This window comes from Augochlora pura, chromosome 11 (assembly GCF_028453695.1).
Source record: "Augochlora pura isolate Apur16 chromosome 11, APUR_v2.2.1, whole genome shotgun sequence".
Classification (NCBI taxonomy): domain Eukaryota; kingdom Metazoa; phylum Arthropoda; class Insecta; order Hymenoptera; family Halictidae; genus Augochlora; species Augochlora pura.
The window spans coordinates 8,594,402-8,616,047 of NC_135782.1; the positions used below are offsets into that span (position 1 = coordinate 8,594,402).

Genomic DNA, 21,646 nt, shown 5'->3' on the forward strand with positions numbered 1-21,646 from the left:
CTACGTAATTGTGCAGGGATTAATTTAATAATTCTATCGTGAATAAATAACGAGTCTCAATCTATGATATCGGTTGAATGCAGTATAATAGCAATTTTTCAATTATTAAAAGTAAAACAGAAAAAAGTAAAAGTTTCTGAGTAAAACAGAAGCACTTTTAAAATTACTATACATTACTTTCAAAACAGAATCACCTTTTTAGAACGATGTACGTGATGACTTGTATTTTTTTTTTAAAAGCTAAACCTTACTAGGCAGTCATTACAAATTTTTTTGCATTGCAATTCGTTGGAATGAAACAAAAGAAATAACACGTTTCAGTTTTTCTATTAGAGATCATAAAGGAAATTTGAACAATGCATTTGTAGATCTGGGTAATTTGTATACATGACAATTTTAAGCTACAAAAAATTAACAATTAACACTTAATAACTTTCAACGTCTGTAGCTTGATTCTGCGTTCATTGATTTCTATAAAATTTTTAACATGCATATAAGTTACCCAACATCTATAAAAGATATTTTTTAAATTGTCATTGTTGGCTAATTGTTATATAAAAGAGTTTTAAAAAACGTGAATTTTTATTTCTTTTTTTCATTCAAAGTGATGCAAAATAAGAGAAATTATTTTTAGTTATTTATCTGTGTATTTAATATTACTGTTTTACATCAAATGAGGCTTACGCAACAGGTTATAATTTTGTACATTATGTACAATAATCATCAATAATTAGATTCTTATATTACATTTTATTATAAAGAGTTACATAATTTTAAGGTTAGGAAGAAGCTAAGATAAAATAGTGTGTAGTACTTATCACATTTGATATTTTTCTAAAACTTGATGTAGTATATGCAATCCTTAGTTATCATGTACATAACAATCAAACAAACTTTTTAGGACTCTTTCTTGTAGTACAAATTAATTCTTCAGTTTTAAATTTGTTATAAATTCTTTTCTTAGCGCATGAAATATACATGTAAGCATGTACCATCGGTGGTACACGTGGCACGGAACGTGTTATGCTTAAGGAGTAGATTTACTAGAATTGTTCGCTATTCTTCATATCCTGGACACTGCCAGATTATATGGTTCAGATCTTGAAATTTGTAATTCAAGTTATTCCATTCGATTTGAGAAAAGTTATTCGAAAAGACGTCCGAATATTAACATCACTATATACGATATATGTGGTATTTATTTTATATATTCTATTTTGTTGTATTAAATACATCGTATCGTCTTACAAAACACAATAAAAATATCATCAAACAAAAGTTATAAATTCTCTAAACATCCATTTCACGTGTTACAAATTTAAATAACCACATTCTCAACATTCGTTTGACATTTTTTACATAAAATACAAGAGAGACACGTGCGTGACCCTGGCAGCGAACGTGTTAACATTGTACCTTCCAATTGTCCCGCCGCGATAAAACTGCTGCGTTAAGCACGTGCCCGCCAGTTTTCCCGAGACAAACGGCAACCGAAGCCGAGCAATTTCAAAGAAATCTCTGTTCTCGTCAAATCGGAATGCCTGTACAACATGATCGCGTTGCGTCGTGTAGAAGCATCAGGATGCGTCCACGTAGCTCTTGCTCCGCGAACGAATAAGGATAATGCGCGCGACGAATTCGGCGAATCTGACGAATGCATTCGCAGCGAGACGCGTCTGGAACGCGGCGGTGCGGTGCGGTGCGGCGCGGCGCGGCGCGGCGGTTGATTACGTTCTCGAAGAAAACGGTTTTCCTCGTCGCGTCTGCGGCTTGTCGTAGCGAGATGTCATTACACCCGTTGCGCCTAATGTAGATTCCTTCGCGTCCATGCGCTCGCTTGAATTCAATGGGATTAGCTCACTCGACGGATTACTATTTTTAGAGCTTGAAAGCGGCGGCGCCGCGCGCGCTCCCGCTATTATTTTCCGCGCCCGGGACTTACGTAAATTGGACGAGCCGGCCCGTTTTTTGTTCGCGGAATGTTGCATGTCAATCGAGGGATTACGAGCGCCCGTAAAGGAGATGACAGAGCGGCCACCGGACACCAAGTGGACGAGTTACAAGCTTTCCGGGAGGCGGAATGAATCCTTGGAATTTCAGCGAAACCGCTCCCGTCGGGAATAGAAGACGCGCTCGCGTGCGTCTCTTGCGACCATGTCGGGGATGATTTCTGATTAATACAATGGAGAACGTTGCCGTTAATAAGTCGCTCTTTCATATGCCACCGGACACTTGCCCGTTCCCACAATGCAAATTGTGCTGGCAATATGGTGTCCTTTGGCAACTTTGCTGCGATGAGTTAGAGACAATTTAGGATCGTATTATAACACAGTTAGCGAGCGTTTAAAGCGTGGTGGGCGTGTTTGTTTGTTTTTTAACTTTGTTAGGGAATTTTTGCAAAGAAATTATTATATCGTTTCAAGTCATATTTACAAGGTTTATTTCTATATACTTCAATGACATTTTAAAACTTTTTATAAGAAAAATTTTGAAAATATTGGTCGTCATATTTTTGCAACATTATAAAGGATAATAAAGGGTATTGAGTTAATTAACATGAATTAATAATTAATTCATTAGACATAACCTAGACTGCTGGGATAATTTGAAAAGACATACGATTTTTCTTTTTTCTACCCCATAGTTACTATGGGGTAGTCAATTATGGACTGTGCCTTTAGTTTACTTTTAAGACTAGTTAATTAACTTCGTATTTATCGAATAAAACATACTGGACTGTTTTATTTGAATTCAGTTAATTATTAATTTGACAAAATTAATCACCTAAAAGACGAACGTCTATAAAAATACTTGTGAAAGAATTTAGGAAATTTCTGGACGAATGACCGTTGGAATGAAAATCATCGTGATAAAAATAATTAGATAAACTATGATAGAACATCTCCGTTTTGTGATAATATTATGCATAGATAATATTCTGATAAAATGTCCGCGAGAAAACGGAACGATTCACTTTGAAAGGGGAGTAAACGAACTTGAAGTGTTATCATCGCGTGACTGCGGTGTATGAAGCATTTGATCAGTGACACTGAATGCGTAAACAAGGAAAAATCGTGATCCTGAAAACGTAAATTACATACATATTTATAAAGACCTGAATGAGAAAGACCTGTTGAATGCAGGCGAGGCCGCAGTCATGAATACGTGGGCGTTCACGTTTTTATTGAATTTGTAATTGCATCCGTGTAGGTCTAATGTCTTTGCATTAATGCTTATAGTGCGAGTATTTATAACGTGGCTCCAGGAAGTATTTTACCCCAATTAATGTAAAATTCATTTGGAAATTAAATATCCTGTAAATTACATTCTGTTTACGTTACAATTTTGAAAACATTCAAAGTGTTAATGTAGGAAACGAATTATATATAATTATCATAATAAAACGTATCTTTGTTTCCTACATTAGCACTTCCAACGTTTTAAAAATTATGACGTAAAAAATATATAATTTTACAAGATAATTTTTTGCAATCTTGTAATATACATTTATCGACAAAAGTTAAGAATCTTCATACATCGTTAACATATCAGTAAAATTTTATATTTCAATGTATATATATTTTATTTTTTTAAAGTAAATATTATATTGAAGCATGCATCACGTTGTATATATTTCAATATTGTTTTATTCAGTGCATGCGTCAAATTCAAAAGAAGTACAGGAATAAAATAAAAATAAACAGATTTATACAAAATTAAAATTAATATTTCCGTTGACATAATACAAACTTTTATCGCATGTTAAGAAGCTTAATAGAATAATCTGTATAACATGTTTTTCTTTTTTAATTTTAGTCAGTAAATGTGTAATACAGTAAGATACAAATATTTCAGATTCAATATTTGGTGTCAGACAATTGTTCGATAATATACAGTACTATGATATAAAGATACAGGCTTTTATGCCATTTACAATTTCAAACATTTGATTGACGTTGATAAGCACGTGTACGGCCACGAGAAGAAATTGGCAAAGCAAGCGATATTACAAAGTAATCCCACAAATTACACTAAAATAATTCACATTTGAGCAAACGATAATTCGACAGTAGTCGGTTTATGATTGCAACGCGATCGAGTAAATTACGAAGTTAACCAAATCGCAGATATCCACGTCACGAAATAAACACAACCCTGTCAGTTTTCATAATTCGCGAGACACGAGAGCCGGGCAGTACAGCACACGTGAGACAAATGTCTACCGTAGGAGTGTCGGGAATTAGCATGCAACACGCGAGAAAATCGCGCGGTAACTCGTCACGTAATCTGAAAAGTTTGCGGAGAGCGGCTATTGGCGAACATTAAGAGACAAGTTACTCCAATTTCGACGATATTTATGAACAATGTTCTGTGCTGTAACTTCGCGTAGCGGATACTTCAACGAACAGACTGGACGGGACCGGCAACATGCAAATGAATGCGGACGAACATGTGCTCGGATAATTACTATAATAAATGTCGATTGGTACCTGATAAATCCGCGATAGCAGAGATCGTAATTTGTTGGAACATATCCTGAAGGTGCGCACACTGTCTATTCGTGTCGTTGGAACTTCAGGAAACATCGTCGTGCAGCATCTCGTTCGATTCGTTTTAAATCGCGCTGCAACGCAGGGTAGATGCGCCATTGCGGCCGTGTTAAGAATTTATATGAATTTCAACGCGAATATTAAAATAAAATAATGATATAAAATCAGTTTTTGTACCTAATTTGCAATAAGCTAACAAAATGATTAACACGTTGAGCGCCGCGTTATAGAAATATGGGTGATACTAATTTCTGACTAACCTTGAAATTTCATTTTTATTATAATATATTTGAACAAATTGAATTTGACTAGAATGTTTCGGATGCGAAAGAATTCTCATGCCACCCCCTATGATAAATATTAACTTTCTAATTTCGCTTTAATTAATTAAATTGCTTTAACTATGTGAGGATTTTAGTGGTCGATTGTCAACACTGAACGTGCTCAAGTATTGTAACAGTATAAAAATTGTAAAAAAGGTATGTTTCACCGTTTATAATCACTTGAACACCAGTTCTTATTAGGAAACGTATAAATGGTTAAAATACAGGTTAATTTTAAAAAATTTCACTTCACCATATTTTACTTTGTGACATTTAAAAATCATGCGTTGTAACATATATACATAATGATAACTTGAAAGTAATTTTATTTTATTTATTATCCTTGCATTGTTCTTTTATGTTTTTCTTGATGCTTTTCTTTTCTTCCTTTTGAGGTTATGTTTACGTTGTACTAAGTACTTCTACTTAGCATTATTAAGTAATACTAAATCATTTATACATAGTACTACACAATAATAATGTATATAATATATAATACTAAATATAAAAAACACTGAATACTAAAAATTCTCATATTTAATTTAGTAAAGATACTAAATATAATACTAAATACTAACTATTAATTTAAGTTATTACTTTATAAACTTCTGATATTTTACTTTAAAATATCTATTAAGAAATAAATATCTTTTTTACCATGCTTATCAGTCAACTGCAAAATAACTATTAAAATTTAATTTTTATAACAGAATAAAAGTGTTATCTCTTTGCAGTAGGATGTCTTTCACAGCTAGTATTGATTAATACTTGTTCATAACTAACAAATTCCTAGACGACCCAGGTAATTTATATTTCCTGTTCGACAACTTTTATCTCAACATTTAACCATCGTTAAAACAAGGGTAAAATTTCATTTCAATCGAACATGCACGAGTAACATACATATTTAGCAGATCGTGTTCCAAATTTTCATAACGTGTCCGACATGATATTGTATGGCAAGGGGTTAATGGAAAAGTGAATCGAGAACAGAAAAACAAATTTGACGAATAACTTACGCTTGTTAAAGTTTAATTTGAATTCAGGCCCTGTACAAAGGGAGTCGCGATTCGCATGCATCGCTACGGAGCCAGGGATCAGGCTTTTTTCATCAACCCCATGCGCAGGCCAATCAACCGTCGCGACATTAGCATCGCGAAGCACCCTTGCGTCCCATGCCATTGTTATATAAATAACGCGGGGAGGATCGGGGGCACGTTAAAAGCGACCGCTTTTAATTGCGACGATCGCGAGGTATGCGAGTTCCCGACCGTAATAGGTATTCATCGATCTGTCGTAAATCGATGATCCGACGGTTGTGCCCCCGTATGATCACGGAATGCCTCGTTTCGACACAGAGAATAATCGCCTCGCATCCGTAACTGTCGGCGGACGACGGTTTTTTGCGGCCGTTTCCCTTCCGATCGATCGGATCGTTACAAAGTGTAACACCGTCCCAAGATTTTTCCGTGATCCCTCGGTTAAACGGCGCCGACGATGAAACACGACGACCGCGACCCCTCCGCTCGGCATACATTTCTTTTTCGTCCTCGCGGCGAGGTTATTTATCGCGAAATCGAAATATGGAAAATTGCGGTGCCGGCAATCGGTAACGCAGCGTTCTCGGCCGAGCGCCGATAATAGTTCGTACTTTTTCCCCTTTCCGCTTCGGTTTTTACGCGTCGCCTCGCGAGAAAAAAAAAAAGAAGAAAGAACCAGTATTCTTCTTGCGGTGCTTGTCGTTACTGCTCTTGAATTACCCGCGGTATATTACTTAAGTATTACTGAGACCGGCCCCACGGTATGATTCGAGATTGAAAACCATCCCCGGGAAATAAGAGAAAAGTATCGATTACGCGCTGCCACTCGGATATTACCGGCGCAAAGTTGCCAGTTTTTTGGCTGGCTCGAATGTTACGTCGCTGTTGAGCGCCGGCTCTCTGTAACCGAGCGGATTAATCCAGGAAGGGCGCGTAGAACGCGGCCGACTTCTTGTCTTTCCTGTCTTATTTAATTTGTTCGGCGTTGCAGGCTGCGTACGACGGCGATGCTCGGCTATGCACGACCACGGAGAATAATTGTTTAATCGCTGCCTAGATAAATGCTACAAGCGCGGTATTTACTGGTGTACTCCGGATTTTGTGCATTTGCAACGAAAGCGAACGGGGAGAATACGAAATAGCGAATGCGTCGGTAATGGAGGGTGGTGAACGTAGCCAGCTTTTGAATATCAACCCCTTGCGGCACGATTTTGTTCACACTTACATTGGCTGCTAATGGATAAACAATCCATAGGATAAATAATTTATATTTTATGTTTTCAATACTTTATTTCAATCCTTGACAATGGGGCCTGAATTGTCTGACGCTGCTTCGAAGTTAATAATTACATGTCACTTGTTATGACATTGCCTACTCATGTTTCCATCAGAACTACACTCGTCTATTGTTATTCGTCCATGCACTATAAAAAAATGAAAGTTGATGTTAAATATTGTTAAAAAAGTGTTAAATAACGTTAAATAATGATGTTAATTATGTTATTAATACTCTTAAATAATGATGTGAATAATGTTATTAATAATGTCGAATAATGTTAAATATTAATGACAGAACGATGAAATTTTAAGCTTATATTATAAGATAATAGGTCAATGCGAATAACAAATTTTATCGGAGTAGGAGTTCGATGGCTTCTAAAGGGTATGAAATACGTAGTTATTTATCCAGGAGACAACATGAAAGTTATTAAAAATAAGTGTAAAGTATAGTTCGTAATACTTACCTAGTTAGTATACGTTGATGATTTCTTCTTCCGATGGCGATCCATCATCAAAGTAGTCATTAAAATATTCAACAAGCAAATTCCTCGTGGATTGGTGTCGAGCATATAAAAAACCATAAGGTTACTGTTACATGAGAGCAGCAACCATTAACCCGTTCACCAACTTTACATCGACACGCGCTGGATTTATATATATATATATTGATCCTTAAAATTAATTTCCAAGCTGATTACCTCGATTATTAGAATATATTCCTCCAAGTATTATTATATATAATATAATATATTACATTAAATATTTTGGAGTATTTTAATATCAAATAATATTCCCTTTAAGCAAACATTCTAATTTGTTCCTCATAAGAAACATTGGTTAATGCTTCTCTTACTCTTGCCTAATCATAGTTTTATAATTTTTTATGATATGCTTGACACTAGAATATGAAGGATTTATCAACTATTATTTATAATGATTATTCTATTTATAAATCAACTTGAAGATAAGGAAATATTGAACCATTAGCAGATATTGTAGACGACAATATTCCGAAGTTTATTTATCTTTGTTTGGTAAAAATTAGGATTTAATTTATTTAGAATCAAAAGAACAAGAATCAATTATTTTATGTAATATACAAATGACAAATTTTCGTCATTCGACTATTGGTGATTGTTTGCGAAATAGCGAAATTTCGTAATGTGGACGAATATGTGTTAACAATCGTATTAACTGTTCTAATATTTTTGGAGAAATTAAACTTTTGTGCAACGTTTAGTACCACTAGACACACTTCAACTTTACATACTTCTACTTTTCTGTTTGAACTTCACCGTGCGCTGTTACCATAATTATGTATGGTTATCATAATTGTTTCAGCCGTCTACTAATCCATGCAAATCGCCATGGACTCTATTTTTATTATTACCAAAGTTCATACTCATCTTTAAAGCACTCTACTTTTATAATGGTTACCGTTCCCCATTTCTCAACCTAATTTTTTTCATTTTTTGCCATTTATTTACTGTATTTACCATTTTTTTTGTCTTTCCTTTGTGTTTCTTTTTCATTTTTTGCAACGGTTCTACTTGCATGCCTGATCATTTTACATTTATATTTCCTCCTTACCTTCCATGTAATACTCTTACATGTATGTTCAAATAGATAATTCTTTTTATTTTATTCTTGTTACGGCTATATAAAATATTTATTATCAACAGAGAGTTTTATCCGTAGATATGAATAAAATTGTTACGATTATTATGATTGTTATTATAAATTAACGAGTTTTATAACAATGACAAGACTGGATTTATTTAAATTACGAACAATTTCTACAACAATACATGCTTGCCAAAATATGCAAAGAACTTTATGCGTAAATATTGCATAATAAATCTCAATTCACTTTCATTCACGAATCTTAATAACAGAAGAAGCAACATTCGCTTTTATCTGTAATAAAATAATTTGCGATCATATATATTTACTAGGTTATTCACAAAATTGTCGAATACGGTTAATCGAATTAACATCACGATTCGATTATTTTTGTTATTAAAATGAATGAGAATGATAACACGACACCAGAATACTGTACCATAGATTCAAGATTTGTCTAATATTATTATCTTGTATTGAACAACAATCGTGTGCTCGCGATACAGTCTCGGGACAAGGCGATCATCGACAAGACCGCGCACGGCTTCAGTATTCGTCGATCGCGCCGCGCGATAAATCCTCGATCGAAGCGGGCCGCGCGCGATCGCTAAGGGGTTCCTTGCGCCGGTGTTCAATCAGAGTGAGTTGAGACTAATTTAGGAACCGCGATGTATAACGATCGGGCCGGAGGGCATCGCAAATTCGACCGCGGGAGACCGTGGCAAGGCCCCCGTACCTAGAAGTTACGAGTGTATCTCCGAATGCATCTACCTGCATCGGCTCGCCCGCCAATTTAACAGTGCATCAATTTGTCATTTAGCTCCTTCGCGGCTCGGCCCGGCTGCCACCCCGAGGTAGGAACGGGGCTACGCTATTCTTCTCCATAACGGCGAACCCTATAGTCGAAGCCATTCAATTATATTAATCTAGAACGGTTTAAGTAATAGAGACGGTCGTTCGTTTATTTGGCCAGGATTCAGAATCTATTATCGAGGATGCATTTTGCGACGCGCTTCGGAGATTCTGATTATATAGGGTGGGCCATCTTTTGGGCTATTTTTTTTTTAAAATTGCTATAAGCAGAAATGTTTAATATCTTTCAAGATCTTTTTAAATCTATTAAAAAGAATACACGTATCGATTAATTATGATTATTAATTGGTTTAATATGTACTTAACAAATTGGTTTAATATGCAGTTGAGCATTATTTGAATGTAATTTTATTCGACTTTATTTCGAATTAATTCTTCGAATGATGATAAAATGAAATGATGATGATAGAGTGTTGAAATAAAATTTTGTTTAAATAGCAATTCGAATAAAATTCTATTCGAAATACATTTCGAGTATATTAAATTATACGTATAAATACTTATTCGAACAATTTTTCAAATATATAAAGCCGACGAAACTTTATCCAAATCAATTTATATTCGAATAAATTGACGAATAAGAATATTTATATTAAGTGTAAGAAGGTCTGCACTTTTTAATGAAGCATTAACCTTTGAAAAAATATTAAATAGTTTCTTTTATAACAGTTTTAAAAAGACACCAACAAATAGTCCATCCTATATATTACACGACTATGATGAACGTGAAAAATTGAAAGTAATTTATGTGCAGCGGATTTGATGCATTTATAAGAAACGCGAGTAAATTACAAACGATAGGTTATTATCTATAATTTCGAACAATAAATAATAAATCTCATTAAAGTTATTAAAGAGAGAATCCGGTGACTCTTGTTCCTTGTAACGGTAAATTTTTCTTTTCCTTATAGATCCACAGACTGCTAATTTACTTTAACATGGCTCCTTTGATATTTAATTTTCTAGTTAAACAAAATTTTATATTGCCTAATTTTATATTAAATTACAATGTTTTTTTTCCTAAAAATAATACTTTCGCATATCTTACGTTTTCTAATATTAGATTAAACAATTTTACAAACATTAATTTCTACGAAAAAATTCAGATAATAAATTATTTTGCAGACAATTGGATTACTCCTACTTTTGTTAATTAATTTCTGTATGTATTATAAAATTTAAACAGTTAATTTCTGTATTTAGTGATTTATTAAAGACAACGTAGTAGATTTATGATTTATAATCTATAATTTAAGTTGTGCAAGTTTTTCTACAATTTAATTAATTACAATGCATATTTTAATAACGCACTTGAAATAATGCACACTGGGTGTCCCATGATGTCAACGATCGTATTATTAAAAATACACCGAATGAATACGGGGTTGTGCACAGCTGTGATTAATGCTTGCGTCAATGATTCCTCGTCAATACCGTGTTTTATTAAATGAATTAGTGCGGCTGTCGTAAATCAAGATATACGTCTGCAAAGCATTATGTGCTATCACGGCATAATAAATTGTATTCATCTGTACCGATCCAACAAGATGATACTGTTCACGCTTTAGTCGCATTATAACCTCAACGAATTAAGATTTATCTCTATAGTTTATAATGTACGTGCATTATCGTTGCATTCTGGAAAATTCGCATAAATTTACGGAAACACTTTCGCCTTTTTTTATCATTTTTACTGCTCCGAAATATTTTTAATTTCTCAACAAGGTTGTCAAATAATAAACATTTTGTAACATCGTTATAAAATTCTCTTTACTTTCTGAAAGTCCATATAATTTTGCATTCTTAATTTGAAGCAATAAAGTATTGTCTGTTTAAAAATAATTAAAAAAAAGAAAAACACTTTAATAGTAAATGTATGAAATATATTTAATTATAGTGTACGCAATCCAATTATTGTAATATAATAAATTCTGAAATATGTTCCTTGATAAACACGACCCTGATAAATAAATAATTTTAATAAATAATAGTGAAATACATTTAATTATAGTCTGTTCAATTCAATTATTGTATCACAATAAATTCAGAAATGCGTACACTTCAGAAAATGTTCTATTTACGAAACACGCGAGCGAGAAAACGTGAACAAGATTATTGAAATACGTGGAATGAAGAATTCCGTGCAGCAGAAACTTGACACACCTGTACATAGAATAGAGACATTTTATAGCACCGGAAAGGACGATGAAAGAGCAACATAATGGAACCATAAAATGTTAAACATATTCTGAGATGCTTTATACATACTAAATCGCCGCTTTCACCACTTCGTATTTTTCTGAGTATCAACATGTACAAGTCTATGCATAGCATTACGGAAAATTGCCAGCGTTATGCAAGTTTTACCACAATTTATGTGCCGTGTTCCATCGAAATCGCGATATACAAGGGTTATCTATCTGTGTGTACGATATCCTTCGGACAAATTTCTATAAACTATTCGCGTAAACTGATACACATCTAGTCCGTGAACATTACACGTTCCTAACAATTTCAAACCGTCCGGCACGCTAAAACATTCCATGTTCGACCAAATAAACTTATTTAAATTGAAATGGTACACTGTTTCTCTGAAAATTGTTACATCCGAGTCTTTCTAATAATATCGTAAAATATTTTACCAAAATATTTCCCTGTATACGAACAATTATTTACACTGAATTGTTATATTATACTTTTAACTGTATAAACTGTATAAATTGTTATAAATATTCTTTTAACTGCATATGCTGAAATAAAACATCCTATATTTTATACAGGGTATATATGAAATAAAATATCCTATATTAAATACAGGATAATAATATAAAAATCACTCCACTTTTATGCTATATTTTAATAAGAAAACTTAATAAATGAAGCTCTCTTTATGTGCCAGAAACGTTATTTCCGAGCTCCATTTATAAATGTCAGTGACAGAACTAATGCTGCATTAATAAGTGATTCAGCAATTCTACCAAATAACAGTGATCCGACGAGATCATCGAACAAAATAAATGTATCAATAAAGGGTGCAATGAAAGGCCATTTGTATTTCTGGCTGTAAAAACGTAAATGATAAAAAATTTCTAATATATTAATAAAAAGATACGAGCACAATTACTATACTATGTTCAACGAGAACTAGCATTAAATATAAACAAAGCTTTCACGCGATCGTTTCTGTGATCGTAGCTGAGTGGTTGTTTGACGAACTTAACCCCTAGGCTTCTGTGGGCGCCCATGCTTAGAATTGTTGCGTCCGTGACATTGAGAACGCCTATAGGCGCTTATCCCATTGTGGTTGCTTGAGATCGAGGACGCCTAAAGGCGTTCGGACGCAATTTCGCTTTCTAACACGGAAGTCGCCTATAGGCGCTCTGAAAATTTTATTAACAATTATTCCGATAGATCTTACACTTTATTAAACTATTAGATACGTTGTAAAAACAAGCTTTACATTAATATTAAATTTTTAATGTTTGTAGTAGCAATTCGGCTCAGGATACGACGAAATAAACAATATCGTTTTAATGCAGTGATATTCAGTTTCTTGATTATTGAAATATGTTTTCAGAAAAATGCATCTCTACTGAAAATTTCGTCGTTCTTGGTGTAAATCGTAATGTTTATTGTATAGTACAACCGACGCGTCTCAAAGTCCGCGGTAGTCAAGGGGTTAAGGGAGTCTGATTAAGGACACTTGCATGAGCCTCATGTATTAGAGTGTCCCATAAGTCTTTCCACGCCACGCTGTGTATGACCTCGAGAGTATCCTCGATGAAAATCCGCGATATAGTGTACGCGAGATAGTGGACGCCACTAATATTCCCAGGACAACGGCACATAATCATTTAAACAATATGGGACATGTGAATCGGTACGAAGTTTGGGTTCCATACCAATTGACGGAGACCGACCTTATGAACCGGCGTCTCTACGTGCCACTTGCTTCTTCGGCGACATGAGCAAGATCCTTTTTTAAAGAGACTCGTCACTGGAGACGAGACTTGGATTTTATATGATAATGTGCATCGAAAATGCACTTGGTCTATGGAAAATCGTCCTTCAACTGTTGCGAAGCCAGGATTTTATCCGAAGAAAGTTCCTTTGTGTATTTGATGGGACTTAACATAACCTAACTTCCCAGACCTTGCTCCAGCCGATTATAACTTGTTTCTCTCGTTAAAAAATTATGTGATAAATTATTGGAAATGGGGACCCAAATATGTGGCCCCACGACACAAGAATAAATTTTGTATGCATAAAAATTTATTTTCTTAAATAGAATGGAAATACCACGAACCAGAAAAATTGTTTCAAATTTACAGTTAAAATGGCTCCGAGTGCAAAGGGTTGAAACACGTTTGATAAAGTTTGATAAAGTTTGATAAAGTTTCGGAAAGAACTTGCAAGAATTTTGAAAAGCCTGATAAATAACAAATTCGAAAGGGGAGAAGAAATAAGAAATGAAATTGTTGTTTAATAAAAATATTAAGAAAATTGCCTTTCCAACGATAGCCGACAACGATATGTCGTTGTTCGGTACCAAGAGGGTTAAGAAATTCCATACAGAAACGAGTGGAGAGCCCGTATAGGCAAGAACGCAATATTTATCGAAGGCAAGTCGATCGATTATACGGTGTCCTTGTAGCCCCTCAGTGGCGCTAGCGTTCACGCTAGGGGCGCGTTCTTTTAATGATGTATTAGCGCCGTGTTTTGACACGAAAGAAGCGGCAACTGGTCGAGGTCGCATTCTTCTCCTTCTTTTTCCTTTGTCCTTTCGTTCGGCTTTGAATCCACGCGCGGCCTCTTGTGGCTCCCACCGTCAGCCCATAGAAACATTTCAGTGAACCACTTAACGTCTCGAAACCCTTAGCCTTCAATTAATCAGTCCCGGCGAAGACCGCTCGGCCGAGATTTTCTGGGTCTCCGAGCGGTGACGAGCTCTTCACGGTGGGTATATGCCGATCGTAACTGTAATCGGACTGGCATGGCGCATCCGATCCTCGGGAAATCGATCGAACGATTGTTAAGTAGTATGATACGCATATTTTTTAAATATCGATTCACTAAATTTTTAACAAATTATTTGTCGAACTGTAAAAGAGCTTGTAATCTCTGAAGAAAGGAAAATAGGGTGGTTACTTGAGCATCGTATTTAATCTCCTGCGAAACAGGTGAAAAAGTGAACATTATTTATTTACAAATGTATGTTTCAATAAGGGTTAAAATGGTAACGTTACACGGCAATATAATAAAATAAATAACCGTTTCATTGGTTTCGTAATAAGAGCAAACCACCATAAAACAAACATTGGTGTTTTATAAATGATAAATATATATGAATATAATATATAAATGATAAATAAATATGAATATAATCGATTTATTATTACTGGCACCAGTTTTAAAACCGCTTTTGGTTAATTTAACCCTGTTTAGTTTTCGGGAAGTTCAATTGTCAATTTGTTATTGCTAGACTGTGCATTTTATGCATTTATGGTAAAATGTATAATTTAAGACAGTGAAAAGATTCAAAGAAAGTAAGAATGTTGATATATTTTAAACATATTAAAATTGTTAAAGAAAAAGGAATCTTGTGTTTAGATCCTAGATCTCATAGGTGATGCAGACAATTATTATTTTGCTTAGTATTTTATTTGAGATACATTGAAAATATTTCTGCTATAGTTCAGAATATTTGATTTACTTAATTTATTGTATATTATAAACGTACATAAAATATACACCGTTACATGCCAATAGCTGTATTTAAAAATACAATAAATTTCATTCATTATATTTTACGTTATTAAAGTAAAAGCTACTTTATCTCATATTTTATATTATAAAATAAAATAGAATAAAATATTTATTTAAAAGACTTAGACTGTGGATTATCAAAATATTCTATTCATCGACATTTCACGTCCTACTTCAAGTGCTATTTTATTTGAATTCTAACGAATCTATTAATTAAGACAGTATATCAAATATTTTCCTCTAGAAATATTGCCCAGCTCTAGGCGTTATTTACCCTATCCTAATGAAGCTGGAAAGGACGTGTCAACTGGCTAAACACCGCCGAAAGTTGTACGAAATAAAAAAAAGTTTATTACAGGACAACTAGTAGAGACACTTTCGTCGGAGCTTAACAACGCCATCCGCTCGTCCAACAATACAATAGAAACTATAAAACATTCCGCTTAACACCAATCGATACGACGAAAACCGACCGTGACCGACCGACAGTCGTCGTCGGTGGATCGTAAAAAGGTCTCCGAAATTCCGTGGATTCATTAGACAAGAGTCGCTTAGGTGCGCGCAGACTTACGATCGTCGATCCGAGAAATCGGCGTACAAGGCCCTTATCTGCGAGCAGGATCTATAGTCCCGATGTCGAAAATCGGACTCTCGGTATCTTGTAAGAAACGGCGTCCTACGGTTTACGGGGTCCGGCCTCCCGAAACCCCCGAAAGAGTTTACGATTTTCGGCACGCAGACGGAGATGGAAGAGAGAGACGACGACCAGAGAGAAAAAGGGAAGAATTGGGCCCCCCCCCCCCCCCTCCCTCGACAATAAACACACGGGGGCACCTATAATGAAAGAGCTCCTCGGATGTGCGAGCTTTTTGATTTTTTTCCGCTCTTCCCTTCGTTTCTCTCTTTCTCGCTCTTTGAACTAATACGCCCTCGACGGGGATGGGCCTGCCCACGAACGCGCTATCTTCGCGCGCATTAATCATACTGGAAGGGTTGCTGCGGGAATCGTCCTCCCTCCTGCGGTATTCCTCTGTCCCCACCGAAGTTATTCCAGAATCTCGGTCTTTGAAAGATCCCCTATTCGCGACCGCGTGCTCGCTAACAAATGGCTGCTTCGCGCGCGCCAAGCCGTGGCTTCATCAGATCATTATCCGAATTGTTTCGAAGAAATATTCAATCGAGATAACTATTCGAATGAATTTTCGTTTGTCCAATGCGTCTTTCGAATACTTTATTGGAATATCTTGTCGAACATTAGTCGAATAAACGATTATTCATTATTCGCCACAAATTATTCTATTTAATTATTTGTCACAAATTATTCTATTCAATTATTTGCCACAAATTATTCTATTCAATTATTCGTCACAAATTATTCTATTCAATTATTCGTCACAATTTTTCTGATGCAACATCGTGAACTATGAATAAATTTACTTTATTGCATTGTTAATATAATTTAATTGTAAGAATTAAAATACACAAATAATTAGGTCATAATGGAAAGGAAAAGGTGTATTAGTCAATTATGTTAATTCAGAACCAAATGATCACGTAAACGGCAAATATATATGCGAACTAAAAATTTCTTCTTAAATTATGGTAAACGAATAATTTCAGTCGGTTGATAAAAATATAAATGCATAAAATCGACAGTCTGATGATCGTTCAGAAGAGCCTCGTTTCTAGTGAACATTACGATTGATTTTTGAACATATTCTATAAATATACCAACAAATTGGTCATTTATCTGACAACTGTAAAATAATAGTAATCACGCAAGCGTTAATTTGTATCGAGCAGTTTACGAAAATTTATGAGAAGGGAAAATAAAATATATTTTAACAGTCAAAAATATATTGGAAAGTAATATGAATACGAATACTTATAGTCTGTTCCTAATAAAGTGAATGATGCTATACTCAATGCTTTTCTATAGAGATTGTACCTCTATTGAATCCTCTGAGAGAACCAACAGATCATTAAATTTTAGGAAGACAATAGAGAATAGTTTCGCACTGTTGATAAAGCGCGCGCGATTGCTCTAATTTGAAGTTATTTTTGAAGCCAGCAAACGTTTCAATGGATCACCGGTTAAATTGACTCGCCAAAGAGATTGCTTTTGCTTGTCCGGTTTCGTTCCGGCCAATCAGGCGGATGGGCATGTTCCGAGACGCCCTATCTTTGCATACATTAATCACTAGAAAAGGGTTGGCAAGGGAATTGTTCCTCTCTCGCTGGGACGATCGCGCCCAAGCCGGGGGCCCCCTTTTACGGTGCCATCGTCGTTTTCCCAGCCGAAACTCTATACCCGTCCTGGAATTCCAAATTGAACCGCATTAGAGGTGTTCAGCGTCACGTTTCCCTAGATTCCCCGATAGACGGATTCCAGAATTCGTGGAAAGTTATCTCGTCCTAGTTTATCTAGATCACCCGGCTCAAATACTCGGCTGCTGGTTTGCTGGCCACCGACAAGAACCGACGCTCCTCTGCTTCGACTATGCAAATTTACATTAAACGTCTCATACATTAATCATTTTAATCGTATCGATGCACGATCGTTGCGGTATCAATAATCATATAAACATAATATAAAAACTAACTAATGTAGGTTACATACAGTTAGTGACAAAAGTTAAGAAATATTATATATTGTTAACTTTAAGAATTTGATATTTTAATAAACATACGACTTATTCAATTTAAAGGTATATATTATAGTGGAGCATGCAACGCACTGTGTATATGGAAATATTGTTTTATTTGGTACATATGACAAAATACAAAAGCTAAAGAATAAAATTGAAATAAAGAATTAAAAGGCTATACAGTACTATACACATAATATGATATACACGCAATACTAATTTTACTTACTATACGCACTTTATACTACTATACTATACTTTACTCATTTTGTGTGAGTAAAGCCACATGTCTATCATGTTTCTTAACTTTTGCCGGTAAGTGTATACATACCTTAATTTTAACAATATTATTGGACAATATGATCGCGCTATTAAGAATCGTACAGAAAAGTAATACAAAAACAATGCGGTTAAAATATTTTTAGTATACTCATAGTAACTTTAACAATATTATTGTAAGATATAATTGTGCTATCGAGAATTATACAAAAGATAAATCAATGTATTTATGTTATCCTCATAATTTATTCTATCTATATATTTCAATAATGCTTCATTTATTCGAATAAATTATTCGCAACATTCTTTGTTCGAATAAAGATTATTAAACTTATTCGATCAATAATTCGTATAATTCTTATAAAATAATTTCATAAGAATATATTTATACGAATATATACAGGATCAGTGTAATTTTGACTACTTAAAAAATTACTCGCAAAAAGATTATTTCAAGTAACAAACTTTCTGATGCAACATTTGAGAAAAAGGAATTATTTATATTTTTTAAGGTATTATTTATATTTTTTATATGCATACCTGTGTACGAATAAATTCTTATTCGAACAAAATCTTACTCGAATAAAATCTTATCGAGAGAAATGATACATTTCGATTCGATTGCAACATCATTCATCATGATTGCATTCATTCGACAACATGAAAATCAAATGTTGTTCGCCAGTCTTCATCTGACTAAAAAATGTTCTCTAACGCAGCCGAAGCATAATGTACCGAAGCAGCGCTGTCTAATCCCGAACGTTTGACACGATTCGCGGGGCGTTTCAAGCGGGGAACAATGATCACTTCCTGTTTGCATTGTTTCCCATTTACGATGCCCCGGGGAAAAAAAAAAAAGAATGAGGCCCGGTACTGCGCGCGGAGCCGTAAAGGTGTTTCATTGTGCGTCCTACGTGTTTCACCGGGTATCGGTGTTTACACGGTCATCCGTGGACAACGTTATTGAATAGAGAGGCGAGACGGTTGTAAAAAGGGCAGGTTGTGTCGCGCGCCGGAGTCCCCCTTTTTTTACTCGGGCAACGCTTAAAGAGGGTGGCCCTCGTGGGCCACAAAAGGGTTCGTCTGTCCCCGGGTACCACGGGGCCCCACCGCGATTCCGAAACGCCACACAGGACGAGCCCGAAATCAGATATTGTTCAGCCCTCGACTTCCTTTATGGCGTATGATGGATGAAACTAATCGGTCAAGCAGGTGACTATATACACCCTGCAGTTGCGCGCGACTTACCGTGACCACGGGTGGTGGCCGTTTCTACCAAGTTTCCGGGACTCGGAAAGAAGGCCCTTCTTGGCGTCGCACTATGGGGCAGTCGCGCGACAAACACGGTAAAACAACATTTTACGAAAGTATGTATGTATAGCAAAGACGATTTTTAACAGAATGAATGTATTATGTCCTTTTTTTTACCATTTTTCTGTCTTAAACACGACTACGTGACTTTAATATCCCCGATCCCAACATCATCTGCAATTCAAATTGTTGATTATAAGCTTTTGATTTTTGAAATTAAATGATAAGTGATGGAAATTAGTTTACTGTGTATTGTAATTATATCAAAACAGTAAAAATATTGTATAATATAGTATATACAGTCTTTTTATATTTATGCAGTTGTAATCTTCAACGAGAGGTTATTCTACAGTTTTTATTATTTGCATAACATTTACAATGTTAAATTCATGTTAATTTATATGTACATGTGTACGTCACAATTTGATTATATTATTGGCAAGAAGTGTAAACATAAATCTATATACTATATACATGACCATCTTATTTTATTTCGTTACTATGTATATGATTATTTTATTTCAATTTTAATCTTAAAATTGCAACCCTTTTCTATACAAATTTCATTCGGGTAAACATTCCTGCACAGAAAAATTATGCAACTAATTTTACAATGATGATAACAAGTTAAAGATCAATCTAGAACCTAATTCAACTTTCGAAATTGTGATTCCTACTTATAAGAAGAATTTTAAACATTTTACGTATGTTGTACAGAGATCGCAGTAGTAAAATGCTATCGATAAAGTAGAAGTAAGATGTCCACGACATCTGTACAGTTACTTTTGTATTATTATATCCGTTCTTGCGTGAACTTGCTAGAAGTATCGAGATTGCCATGTTAAAGATGTCCCTGCTTAATTATTACCTTTATAAATATAAATATTAAACAGGTAAATATTACCTCTATAAATAGCAGATTACAGGCCCAGGACTAAGTAAATATTATAAGTAAAAAATATAAGTAAAAATTATAGACAAAAATTATGAGCAAGAATTATAAGTAAATATTCTAAATAAGAATTACAAGTAAAAGTTACAAATGAAAATTACAAGTAAAGATTATATCGCGATTTATAAGACCAAGAACACGTGAACGTAGAACGAAGTAAAGATGACTGATAAAATGACGCTTGAACGCTATAAAGTCATAGTAATGAATAACCAGTAAAGTGTCACCGTAGCAATGAAAGAAGAATCAACTATTGAATACTTTTCGTAACAAAAATAATTGTTCAATTATAGTAAATTGAATGTTTACGATAATACTTTCTACTCTAATGATATCAATTATATTTCAGGAACATGTTAAAACGATATCTCGGAGCGATTATTTCCCAACGAGAGTTTGATACAAAAATTACAGAGGCGCGAAGGAACGAGCTTGCGCCATTTAAGTCGTCCGTGAATGCTTAAAAGACGCGTTACGTCACGCATAGCTTTGCCCGAAAATTGTAAATCACAGTGGTGTAACACGGTTTCGTGACGCGAACAATACGGACTTCGAGAAACGTCTAACTGTTCTAACCGTCCCGAATGTTAGGGGAGAAAGGGCCCCGCGCGTAGTCGATATTAGAAAAAGATTTCGATATTCCAGGAATTTGTGCCCGGAGCCCTCGGTATTCAAAGTATCGCTCCGGGATCGGTATTAAGGGAAACGCGACACAATCTTGTCGGCTTATAATGACCGTAATTAAGGCACGATAACCATAAAGCAATATTCGATACATAATGTTGCGCGCGTTGGGAAAGAAATCTAGAGGCGGTAAATTATACGAACAATATCGTCGTTTCATAAATCTTCGAATAGTTATTCACAAAAACTTTCGTCCCGTGAATTGGCAACCATGTTCCTTCCCACGGCATACTACTCTATTCTGTTCTACTTTATTTTATTCTACTCCATTCTATTCTATTTTATTTTATTCCACTCTATTTTATTCTATTTTATT

The 21,646-nt window shown here is 34.8% G+C and overlaps 1 long non-coding RNA gene across 1 annotated transcript in view; it reads left to right on the top strand.

The window, feature by feature from the left end:
• The window catches only part of LOC144477109 (uncharacterized), a 131,872-nt gene that overhangs the window by 86,634 nt on the left and 23,592 nt on the right, over window positions 1-21,646 (top strand). The window lies entirely within an intron of this gene.